A 13537-nucleotide genomic window follows, 5' to 3' on the forward strand; every position below is an offset into this window, starting at 1 on the left:
AATTTAATGAAATTTGGCAGAGAGGTAGTCCTCAGGTCAAGGAAGTGCCTTTTGTAGGTTTGGTGTAAATCTGTTCAGTAGATTCTGAGAAAATTGCCTTTAAATCAATATATATATCTGAGCCAGCTTACGGTGCGCTTACGGTGCGCTTACCGTACGCGTACGGTGACGTGCGCGAGCGCGATTCTGATTGGCCGTTAGATCTTAGTAAACATTCGAATCGGTCGAAAACCAGGAAGCGGCGGCCGCCATTTTCTCTCTCGCACTCTGACAGGGGGTTGAAAAACAAAGTGCAAAACCATGTAAAGGGGCTGTTTAGACAGCTCCCAAGCACCTAGCCATGTCGAGGGAGTCCCCAACGATCCCCCAAGTGAAAAAAGGGAATTTTAATTTTTTCGAAAATTTCGCCGATTACGCTTACCGTACGCGTACGGTAATAAATAATAAAACAAAAAAATAAAGTTCCAAATTCCCCCCACCCCGTGTGCAAATGGTGCCTGTAGGGCACTATTTGTGCATGGCTTATTAATACCAAACAAAACATATATTTTACCAGTCACAACAATGCTCATCATATGTTTCCTCCATGTGCGCACGGTGCGCGAAGCGCATCGTGCGTTCATGGCCCATCTAGCGTAACGTGGACACGAAGCGCACCGCGTGCTCACTGTGCGCGCACGGAACGAACTGCGTTAAGTGGGCGCGCACGCCACAAATGGCGTAAAGTAACTTAGCATTTAAAAAACCGTACAAATTCACTGAAAAAACCATAGGTTTCACACACGTTATAGTTAGGAATTAGCATTTAAAAAACCTTGCAAATTCACTGAAAAAACCATAGGTTTCACACATGTTATAGTTAGCTGGACATTTTACTGATAAAAAACCAATGAAATTCCCCCGTTATAGTTACTGTAGGCAACTATAACTCACGCGAGGGTAATCCTCTGCTGATGACATATGTGTCTTTATGAAAAAAAAATATTTGTAATATATGTATAGCTAAAATTTAATGGAAGAAGACATGGGCAAATAAGTGTCTAAATACAGTATTAGCATCAGCAGAGGATTACGGTCGCGTGAGTTATAGTTGCCTACAGTAACTATAACGGGGGAATTTCATTGGTTTTTTATCAGTAAAATGTCCAGCTAACTATAACATGTGTGAAACCTATGGTTTTTTCAGTGAATATATATATATACACATACATACATATATATATATATACATGTATGTATATATTCACTGAAAAAACCAAAGGTTTCACACATGTTATAGTTAGCTGGACATTTTACTGATAAAAAACCAATGAAATTCCCCCGTTATAGTTAGTGCAGGCAACTATAACTCACGCGACCGCAATCCTCTGCTGATGCTAATACTGTATTTAGACACTTATTTGCCCATGTCTTCTAACATTAATTTTTAGCTATACATGTATTACAAATATTTTTTTTTCATAAAGACACATATGTCATCAGCAGAAGATTGCGGTCGCGTGAGTTATAGTTGCCTGCACTAACTATAACGGGGGAATTTCATTGGTTTTTTATTAGGCCTGGGCGAAGCACTACGCTACGCTCGCGTAGTTTGCGAAGTTCGCGCTACTTCGCACTACGCGAACTGCACGTAGCACAGTGCGAACACGCGTAGCGTAGTGTTGCGTAGTGCTGCGGTCATTTTTTGCTTGCTCGCGGTCCTCAACGTCAAGTTGGCGACCGCGAGCAAGCAAAATGACATCCTGGCGAGACTTTTTCCTTGTTCGCGATCGCGAGCATGGGAAATAAACCTCCCGGCGAGATTCCCAACGCGAGGAGGTCAGGTTTCTCATTGCGAGGGGTCGCGTATGCTCGCGACCGCTCGCGATGAGAAACTACCAGTTCGCGTTGAGAAAGCTGCCGCTCGAGTAAAAATCTACTCGAGCAGCAGAAAACTACAGCTCGCACTGTGCAAGATGCCATTTTCAATGATTGCACAGTGCCGGTTGCTTGTCCGCACTGTGCAATCATTGAAAACGACATCTGGCACAGTGCGAACAAGGTACTACGCAGTTCGCGAAGTGCTACGCGTAGCTCGCGTAGTGCGAACTTCACTTTGCGTAGCTTCGCGAAGTGCTACTTCGCGAACTACGCCCAGGCCTATTTTTTATCAGTAAAATGTCCAGCTACCTATAACATGTGTGAAACCTTTGTTTTTTTCAGTGAATTTGCAAGGTTTTTTAAATGCTAATTCCTAACTATAACGTGTGTGAAACCTATGGTTTTTTCAGTGAATTTGTACGGTTTTTTAAATGCTAAGTTACTTTACGCCATTCGTGGCGTGCGCGCCCACTTAACGCAGTTCGTTCCGTGCGCGCACGGTGCGCTTCGCGCACCATGCGCGCACAGTGAGCACGCGGTGCGCTTCGCGCACCGCGCGCCCACTTTCCGCAGTTAGTGCCGTGCACACACGGTGGTCAGGCGGTGCGCTGCGCGCACCGCGTGCCCACATTATGCGGGATGGGCCATGTACGCACGATGCGCTTCGCGCACCTTGCGCACATGGGGGACATATTATGCGCATCTTTTTGAAATGTATTCTTTGTTAATTTTATTGTTGTTATATGCCATGCACAAATGGTGCCCTTCGGGCACCATTTGCACACGGGGTGGCACCGTGCGCACATGGGGGACATATTATGCGCATCTTTTTGAAATGTATGCTTTGTTAATTTGATATGTGTAATATGCCATGCACAAATGGTGCCCTTCGGGCACCATTTGCACACTGGGTGGGGAGAATGTGGATATTTTTTTTGTTTTATAATTTTTACCGTACGCGTACGGTAAGCGTAATCGGCGAATTTCCGAAAAAAAAAATTTTTTTTTTTGGGCTTGAGGGTTGTTTGGGGACCACTATATCAATGCTGGGTGGTTAGGATGTGACGAAACTGCCTCTTTAGCCATTTTTTGGCTTCGTTTTTGCTGCCCAACTCAGAGAGTGAGAGAGAAAATGGCGGCCGCCGCTTCCTGGTTTCGACCGATTCGAATGTTTACTAAGATCTAAGAGCCAATCAGAATCGTGCTCGCGCACGCCACCGTACGCGTACGGTAAGCGCACCGTAAGCGCACCGTAAGCTGGCTCAGATATATATATTGATTTAAAGGCTATTTTCTCAGAATCTACTGAACAGATTTACACCAAACCTACAAAAGGCACTTCCTTGACCTGAGGACTAGCTCTCTGCCAAATTTCAAGTAATTCTGTTCAGCCGTTCGGGCTGTAGCTGTGTCTAAAGGTCCTATGGAAAAATGCATGGGAAAAACGCGTTTTGGAACCCCCCTTTTATCTCAGCCCCCGCTTGACGAATCCCCCCGAGACTTTCAGGGTAGGAGCGGAGCGTAGCGCCCCACCTATTTTGAAAAATTCGCGAGGATTCGTCGACCGGCGCCAAAGTTATTCAAAATAGAATGTTGCGGATTTCCTATGGAAACAGGGTCCTAACTATAACTACCTACTGGCGACCGCCAGTAGGTAATATATATATATATATATATATATATATATATATATATATATATATATATATATATATATATATATATAGCTCATAAAAAATATTACCAAATCAAGTGCCAAAACATTAAGGGCCTGATTATGAGTTTGGCAGGCTGTGGACTGCCAAACTCCCGGTGGTGTGGCGGTGGTGGGTCGGCCTTTGCCGTACAGGTGGCCCGACCACGGTATTACAACTTTGGCGGTCAGGCCGCCATTGGTCTGCCGCAAAGGTTCCCTGGAGGTGGCGTAGCGGTCCGGGGCCCACAATATGCTGGTGGTGTTGCTGAGGCACTACCATGTGTTTAATGGAGTGCGACTTCGCTGCAATTGACTGCTTACTTAGGCAGTACTCACCGGCTACAATCAGGACAGTCAACGGTGGGGTGAGGGACCGGAAAAGCTGCTTATTGCCCATTTAACAACAACGAGGCACGCACTGGGAGAAAGGAGCAGACGCAGCCCACTGTGGTCAGTACTTACGCTTTGTCGTCTGCTCTGCGCAAATTCAGATTCCTGAGTTCAGGCCTTTCCCGGTGTGAGAGTGTCAGCGCTGCCTCAGCCAATCGAAGAGGGGCTTTCGCTACAAAAGTGGGCTGGACAACCATTTGAAATTTCGGCGGCATTCCAGGAAGTTTATAAAACGAAACGCGTCATGCCGATGGTAATGAATAAAGAGCGGATGTTCTGACAACCCATGTGTGCTCTACTTTCTTCAACCTTGGAGGGAGAGTGGTTTGGATAGATATATATATATATATATATATATATATATATATATATGTATATATATATATATATCACCACAACTCGCCCACAATCCGTATGCTTTCTGGAAAGACGAGGCGAACCCAAATTCTGTGATTATGAAGATTTATTTTGTGCCCTGCACCGCCGCCATATATATATATAGATAGATATATAGAGATATATAGATATATATATATATATATATATATCTCATAAAAAAATATTACCAAATCAAGTGCCAAAACATTAAGGGCCTGATTATGAGTTTGGCGGGCTGTGAACTGCCAAACTCCCGGTGGTGTGGCGGTGGTGAGTCGGACTTTGCCGTACAGGTGGCCCGACCACGGTATTACAACTTTGGCGGTCAGGCCGCCATTGGTCTGCCGCAAAGGTTCCCTGGAGGTGGCGTAGCGGTCCGGGGCCCACAATATGCTGGCGGTGTTGCTGAGGCACTGCCATGTATATTATGAGTTTTCTGACCGCCAGCGGTCTCATGGAGGTTCTTACTCCATGAAACTGCTGGCATTCAGGAAACAAAGGGGCCCCCCTTACCCCATGCATGTTGGGGCATGCAGGGGGGAACATGTTGTGCCCCCCTGTGTGCATGCACCCCCAGTTCCAGCACGGCATGGATGTCACAGTCTATGCTGTCCTGGAACACGATGCCAGACCACGATTTCACTCATAATCTGGTGGGAGCAGGGCGGTGGCGTGGTGGTGTGGAAATTTAGCTTGCAAACTGAACATTATCTGGGCCATCTTGCCTCTCCCCAGCGCCACGCACAGCGAATGCACGGCCGCCATTTTTGGCACCCCACTCTCTCCCCGCTCATTCTCGATCGCCAGCGCTTTCCCCTGGCGCTGCGAACATCCCCCGCGCGCCGGCCGCCCCCGCTCTCTCATACACGGGCCATAAACCCTCTCCTTCTGCGCGACCCTGCTACGGAACCACATCCGACCGACATCCCATACATGGTCATGCCTCTCCTTTGATAACCCCCTTCCTCTGCGCCCCATTGTCCGAACCGGTCCCAGGCCATCACCTAGCCCTGCGAATGCAGTTTATTGCCCCTACTGTAAGGGAAACACCCCACATCAAAGGGATTACAGTAGATCAAGGCCCCTACCCCCTGAGACCCGACCGGTCACACACACCCCCGGGAATTGGCGGAATACCCTGCTGCGCGATAGCCATCTCCTACTGCGGGTAGGGTGGGAACTTCTACTGTAGCTATGTGTGGGATCGGATCTGAGCCGGGGCTTCAGGGGATGTTCTCTCATACATCAAGGGAATCTCAAGAATGTACTATGTGTAATAAAGCAATAAACCTGTGTATAAGAGACCAGGTCTCAGAGATGCAGTTAGAGCACCTCGTGACGATACCTTGCTGTCTGATCTGATGTGTTCTGCTCCGACGGAATAAAACTTTGTTTCCTGCCTTCCAGTCTCCGGCGCCTGCCTCTTTCATTGGTAAATTATCGAGTGGTATGAGAGGCGATTACCGCCGGGCAAATACTTGAAAGGTTATCGATTGAAACTGCCGCTACCATTTAACAATTGGCGTCCCAAACGTGGGGCCCATCAGCGACACGTGGATCCAGTGGGAGAGGTCCCGACGACAGAGTGAACGACTGCAACGATCGGGAGAGCTCCTGCCCAATAGACCCTCGTCTGGCAGCCGATCATCCGAACTTCACTGGTTCCGAGCAGACCTCTCTCGAGTGATCTACGGTCCTGACTGGGAACCATCAGGAGTGCCGCGGCAAATACGGAGAGTAGAGGACGATCGGACGCTGGAGGCGGAAGACGAGAAACTGTCCACACGGTCCGGGTAAGGTCGTGATACACGACAAATTGCGAAATTATTGATTGATTGTCTGAAGCTTTGGAATACTAGTATTGCTCATTGATTGTGCTCATTGATTGTTCTCTTTGAGATATTCGCTGTCTACAAACGGGGAGGAGTAGAAATACTCTCTCTCTCTCCCTTTGCAGATAGTGAAGGGTAGGTAACGCAGACTTTTGTCCCCGTTGAAACCCGTCGTGCCTATCTTTATCTCCCCACTGATTGATTGTCCGAACATTGATTGTTTTGAAGAATAGTGCTCTTTGAGATATTCTCTGTTTGCAAATAACGTAGAATAGAAATATTCTGTCTAGTCTTTGCAAATAGTGAAGGGTAGGTAATGCTGACTTTTGTCCCCGTTGAAACCCGTCATGCCTATCTTTATCTCCCCATTGATTGATTGATTGATTGTCCGAACACTAGTTGTTCGATATTGGTTCTTTGGAGGTATTCTCTGCTTACAAATAACGAGGAATAGAGATATTCTGTCTAGTCTTTGCAAGCAGTGAAAAGATAGGTAGTGCTGACTTTTGTCCCCGTTGAAACCCGTCATGCCTATCTTCTCCCCACTGATTGGTAGTTGGTTCTGCCCGGACCGCTTATTAGAGGTGAACCATCCGGCTCCACTGGAGGGCACCCCTAATAAGGACATGTTCACTAAATATGGACTAGTCGCCGTAGCTTATAGCAAGCTGTGGCATAAATATACCAAGAAGGACCCCGAGAGTCAGTGGCCACTGATGGGATCCTTCGACGACCATAAGATAGAAGTGCTAGAAATAGCTCTGCGTAGCAATAAGACAACGCCTACTATGCTTGACAGCATCGGCATGTGGCGCAAAGAAGCAACGCAACGGAAAAAGAGGGAAGAAGTAAAAGCAGAAAAGGAATTACGAAAAGCAGCTCACCTTGCCCCTAGAAAGTTAGAAGAAGAAATAAAGGAGAGAAGGGAAACTAAACTAAGACAGGAGCCCGAAACATCAGGCCAGTACGCTGTTAGGACCCCTTCTTTGCTCTACCCTGAGTTATCCTCTAAACAGCGAACGAATGATGAATTACTATTAGGTCCCCCGATCATTTACATGCCCCCTCCATACGCACCCTCCCAGTCAGTAGTGCAGCACCCACCACCCCCAAACACGAGCGAAAGCAGTACAGGGGCCTCGGTCCTCACGGCCTCCGCGCCGGCCGAGCCTCCTGTACTGAACACAACGTCGGCAATAACGTTGGATGACCCTGAGATGAGAAAGAAAGATTCCACCAGAATGAATCGACTAACGAAGGATGAACAAACAGGAATCGACAAAATAGTAAAGGCACTGGTGGGATCCTTTTTGGCCTTACAAAAACTAAAGTAACGCTAGGAGTTAGCCCTTTGTGGGACATATGAAACCAAGGGAAGGAGTCAAGCTCACGGTCGAGACGGCCACGAGGTAGCCCGACTCCATTACTCTCGCTACCTAAACATGTCTGCCCTACTGCCCACCCCGCCCAATAAGCATGACAAAATCCCACACAAACGGAAGCCTGCTGACACCCACCATCGACGTCACCAAACTAGGGCTAGATCGCGCACAATTGGGCTATGTTATTTTTCCGATTGCACAGTAACCTCCTTGTGCTCGTCATCAGATTGCAAATATGTACAAACACTCCAACGAAGTAGTATAGTTATAACATTTTAATAACTCATAAGATATAACAAACACACCAACAGGGTAAACAGGTTAAAACACGTTTTAAAACAACTATTTACATGACAGTCTGCTGCAGCCTCCATCCCAAAGCCTTAACGTCCACGTGACACCGTCCTCGCCTCTCCTTCCTCGAAATTGCAACATTGGCCTGTTTTGGGCGGTTCTTTTAGTCGGCTTTGGGCTATAAAAGCCATGCAAAAACCCATTGACATCAGTGGCGGACGACTGTGCGAATAGGCCGGAGGCTATACGAAGCGCCGAAGTTCTGGCAACACCAAGGCGGAGTCCGCCACGCTGTGCGGGCCTTCCCGTTTTCTTTCTTCTTTCTTCAATAAGGGCTGATGCCCTGACGGGGGGAGGCGACGCAGACGGGCCTCCCCCACCTCCCCAGGTGGAGGCTCACCAGCAGATGAGGGCGCCCCAGCCATCTTTTTCATCGGTCTGCTGAGTTGCACCCTGACACGCTGTGCGGATCTTCCCATTCTTTTCTTCTTTCTTCAATAACGGAGGGGTGCCCTGGCCGGGGGAAGCGACGCGGACGGGCCTCCCCCACCTCCCCAGGTGGAGGCTCGCCAGCAGATGAGGGCACCCCAACCGTCTTTGACTCGCCGGCCAGCTAAGCTGCACCCAACCGTCTTTGACTCACCGGCCAGCTGAGCTGCACCCTGCCGCTGCACGCGACCACTGGACAACAGCCCAAGCACGGGTTCACCAGGATCGCCACTAGCTCCCGACGCGGGGAGTGGGCCCCCGCAGCCAAGTAATCGGGGACCCACCCCGGTGGTGATACCATCCAAACTGCTGTCGTCGCTGCTACTGGAATCACCCCGGTGGTAGTACCATCCGAACTGCCGTTGTTACTGCTGTTGGCTCCTCTCCGGTGGCTGTACCGAAGAGCTGCTGCTACTGCTGCCCTTGAACTCCGGCGGTCGGATCCAGGCCTAAAGCCCACCGTGAGACAATTCTGGACTCGAAAGCTTGTCTGCTTGGGCGTGGGCCCCACCCTTGCAAGATGCTCCCCTCAGCCTTGCAGAATCGGCTGGAGTCATTTGACACTCGACTCCCGCGGACTTCCGGTAAGGACAAACCGCTGCCACTGCTCTTTGCCCCGGACGGCAGCCACCTTGCCTCCGCTTGGAGCAGTGAGAAAGACTGGTTCGAAGCGTCGGCGGAAGAACCCGCCTGCTGCCCCGCCCCAAGAACGAACCATGGCATTTCCACGGGGTCGCAGTGACGCCATGCTGACGCAAAGTTGACGCTAACGAAAGTTCTCGAACTACTGAAAGGAATTCTGGTCCAACAGCTAATTCATGGAAAGACTTAGACTGTACTCTGGCCCGACCTCGCCCCAAGATGGCGCCGATGTAGGAGAGGCCTACAAACCCTTGTGGCGTCCCAGTCACGTGACATTTGTGTTAAAAAGAGATATATATATATATATATATATGCGATGCTTCCACACATGATGGTCGGGGAGGGGCGGGAAGGGAACCGATTTTATGCCGTAGTAGCGTTGCTCATGACACTCGACGCCTCCCACCACGTGGCCGGCCTGAACGGTTGTAGGCCCGTATCTTGTATGCTGGCATTGTTTTAAATAAAGGGTCTCTTGAAAGAATTACGGAATCAGTGCCATGACTAATCACATAGGTTGATAAAGATTTCTTCATTTGAATAAATGATTGTTACTCCCAAGCAATAGAAAACAGATAATGCAGTCCCCATTTGCCTGAATCTTTTTTGATTAACGGAATTTGTACCCATCACACCTATCTTTTTCCAAGAGTTGTTAAACAATGGTCAACCATAGCTCAGGGTATATGCCGAACGCAAGGTATGGTATCTTGAACCTTAATACACGACCGATTGAGAAATGCATGTATGACAAGGGAACCCGAATTTAGGAAATGAAATAAATTAGAGCATCTTTGTCTCGGACAAAAAGAATAATAGGTCTGTGGTATCACCCATTCCTGCGACTAGCCTGGTACGTGGTAAGTAGAACTTTTTCGTGTCTGCGCGCGCTGGGGTACTTTGAATACTGCACATCCCCTCCCCTCTTTTTCCCCTCTATAGGTCACAACGAAGCTCCGACTGAAGAATGAAGTAGACATGGACCGCACCGAGTTCAATATCAGGGAAAATTTGGACAAACGTTGTGAGATAGTGCGTGAAGTGCAGACCACCATTGAGAACATGAGAAACTGTATGGCATGATTGTGCGTGTGTGCTATGATTACACGGTATGAATGTGTGTGCATCTCATGCTTAGGTCACTTGAAGAAGGCGTCACTGTATGATTGAAGTGCTCGCCCGTCGATCAAAGGGAGGAGAATAAAGGGTCCGACACCCCCTAGGACAAACTACAAAATACTGAAAGTACGCAGCATGCATAGGAAAGGAGGACAGGAAGGGAGAGGTCCCGATACTCAACGTAGCCCTGAGTCTCCGTCTTAAGTTTCTGCGCTTTATGCATGTACTGTCACACCCTATCCGGCATTTGTGTGTACGTGATCACCGAATTTATGTCTTTTCCCCGCTTGTGTTTTCTTACATGGAACAGACCCATGCTACTCCATGTTGTGTGTGCACCAAGTGGCCTATTATCTTACCCATGTCTCTCTCGTTTTGTGTCGTATGTATGCCAAATAGCCTACTTGATGCACATCTCTCTCTCTCTCTCTCTCTCTCTCTCTCTCTCTCTCTCTCTCTCTCTCTCTCTCTCTCTCTCTCTCTCTCTCTCTCTCTCTCTCTCTCTCTCTCTCTCTCTCTCTCTCTCTCTCTCTCTCTCTCTCTCTCTCTCTCTCTCTCTCTCTCTCTCTCTCTCTCCCTCTCTCTCTCACTCCCTCCCTCACTAAAAAGCCTTCTTACCCTCTTTTCTGTTTGAATAACTTAACGACACATACCTCCTCGGTAAGTGTATAATTGGCCTGGAGCACGGTGGTGTTCGAACAAATTGACTGAAACAAAACGACCGTACTTTGCCACGTTACTACCTCTCCTTTCTACAAATATTGAGCTTAATTGGCTGAGAAAAGAAAGGACAGGTAAGACGACTGATGTCTCCCAATTTGGCCCTCATCACGGGGACTATATGTCAGTGGTTTCCGTTTTTCGGAGCTTTAACAACACCATCTCCACCGCCCAGAATTACCCCCCGCCCAATTACCCCGAAATAGAATGTCTAAAGCACCCCGTTCTCCCAAGATAACCCCAGCCCTATACTAGCCGCCTCAGAGTATTTCGAACGAAACAGCAGATGACCTCATTCACAAATAATGCATCACCTAAACTGATAAAGGGTTACCTATTGTCGCCAGCAAAAATAATGCTTAGCTTATATTCCTCCCCGAAATGGATACTCGTGAACCCGTGACAGTAGCACCTCGCACTTTCTTTTCATAAACTTAGCAGTCCTCGGAAGGAAACATGTATTAACAAAACTTGTGTTGAGACGAACGAGCCTCTGCCGGAGAAGCCGGTTCGAATTTTTAATAGACTAGAACAGGGGTCTTCAAACTGTGGGGCGCGACCCCCAGGGGGGCCGTGGAGTGATGCAAAGGGGGTCGCGCCTTCCCAGTCACACTTCTGCCCAGGCCCCACACTTCCCCCGTCCTGTGTCGTGTCTCAGCCCGGGCTGCTGCAGTGAAACTTGAGCTGCTGGGGGCTCAGCTGGGCAGTGTCTGGATTCCTATCTCCGGCACCCCCGTGTTTTTTCACAGGTCTTTAAAGACCATTTAACATGCCTTTGTAAACTGGTTACAGAGGCTTAGGTTTTTTTGCTGGTTCCAGTACCCCCTGGGTCCCCACTGTGCCTATTCCTTACATTTGGATTTTACATTCACTGCCGTAGTGTGAGAATGCATTTCATGGAAAGGAATACAAAGTTGGCTTCCTGGGGGCCGTGAGTGAAAGTTTATTGTGCTTTTGAAGCACCTGCTGCACCGTTTCTTTCCCGGCAATTACCAGGCCTCACATAAATGTCAAGATAACTCCTGTGATTAATTATCTTCCTGGAGAGAGATCAGAATTTTGTATAGTTGAGGTTTTGACTTAGGTGAAGTTAGTGCAGTGGGTTAATATGCCTGCTGCAAAGAACGTGTACCAAGTAGATTACAGCGTGTGTATGATGTGAAGAGATCAGCAGGTTACTGCTTTCAAAAGAGACATCCTTTTGTTACTTGCAATTTATAACTTAAAGTCCTAATATAGAATAGTGAGCTATTAACTTTCATCCTAGAACAGCATGCACACTACAAAGAATACATTATTAGACCATTGATTAATGTTGCAAAAAGGGTTAATTTGGCTAGCAATCAATTCTTATTATTAAAGGAAACTCCCAACTATGCTGTTTCTTTTTCGACTCTGAGTTTGTGCTTCTCCACACCAAGCACTCTTGAACTATACTGCCTACCAGTATGGATGACATGTGACTCCTATACTTTTAGTCCTTTGGCTTATGTAACATTTCCTATACACTGATTTACACACTTATGATTGATTGTCTCTGTGTAATGTGTGTGTGATGCAAAGTGCTCGGACACCCTACACTGGTATGAGTGGCACTATATAACTAATTCAATGCATCGGAGAGTGTGGGGTTATGGAGACTTGGTCACTGTTAAAGGGTGCTAGTGAGAGAATCCGTGGTGGGGGTGGTCATTGGGGGGGCACCAACAAACATTGTCGCACAGGGCACCACCAGCACTAAAGCCGGCCCTGGGAAGTATGCACAGATAAGCGCTGAAAATACCGCTTTAGGTGACTGCTTTTTTTTGTACCGACAGGGCCATCAAAATAATCTGCTGGTAACCCTAACCATAGGACTGGAAGTTTGTTGCAGGATCAGCACATTATTTATTTCCTTCACCCTCGATCCCCGATTAATGCCGCAATAGTTTAACTTAGATCTTAAAGTCTACGCCCCCGTCAATAACATGCTGAGTTACTTCATGGGTCTGGGAATGCACCCTGCATTCAGACAACTCATTCCTCATTCTCGCCCTTTATTGTCACGCTCACCTTGCACTCACAGTGATCACAATGCACTCACACTGATCACCATGCACTTGCACCATTCACCCGCTCACCTTGCACTCACAGTGATCACTCTGCACTCAAAATGCACTTGTCCTGCTCACACTATACCTCAACCTGCAGTCACACGAGTACACGAGTACACTACTTATCCTGCACTCATGTGACACTTCACTCACCTGTCCCCCTCACTACTCAATATGCAACTCACTCAAACAAGCCCATCAGTAATCATACATTCATTCATCCCATTCTGAACTTGCATCCGCACCCAAAATGAGAGAGGACAGCAAGGGAGTGAGAGAATTTGATTGAAGAGGTCAGGGATGAGGAGAAATGTGAATTGCCGAAGAGAAGTGTGGACACGCAAGAAGTGAGTGTGATCCAAAGGTGAGGGCTTCTGTTAGAACAAAGGGGAGATGTGAAAGAGGAATGGGGGGACTGGAGAGGTGTAAGATACAAATAGACAAAAATTTGAATGAAGAGACGAGGTGAATGAGAAGTGCTGAGGGGCACGGGAGGTGACAGGGCCAGAGAGGCCATGAGATAAATGTGAGAGACTGTTAGAGATGAGGGCAGTGAAAGGACAGAATGTCAAGAGGTGATTAAAGGTGAAGTGAGAGGTTGAATGGGGAGAGTTCAGAAGTTGTAAAAAGGGGTGAAAGAAA

The sequence above is a fragment of the Triturus cristatus genome, chromosome 6 (genome assembly GCF_964204655.1).
Source record: "Triturus cristatus chromosome 6, aTriCri1.1, whole genome shotgun sequence".
Taxonomy (NCBI): Eukaryota; Metazoa; Chordata; class Amphibia; order Caudata; family Salamandridae; genus Triturus; species Triturus cristatus.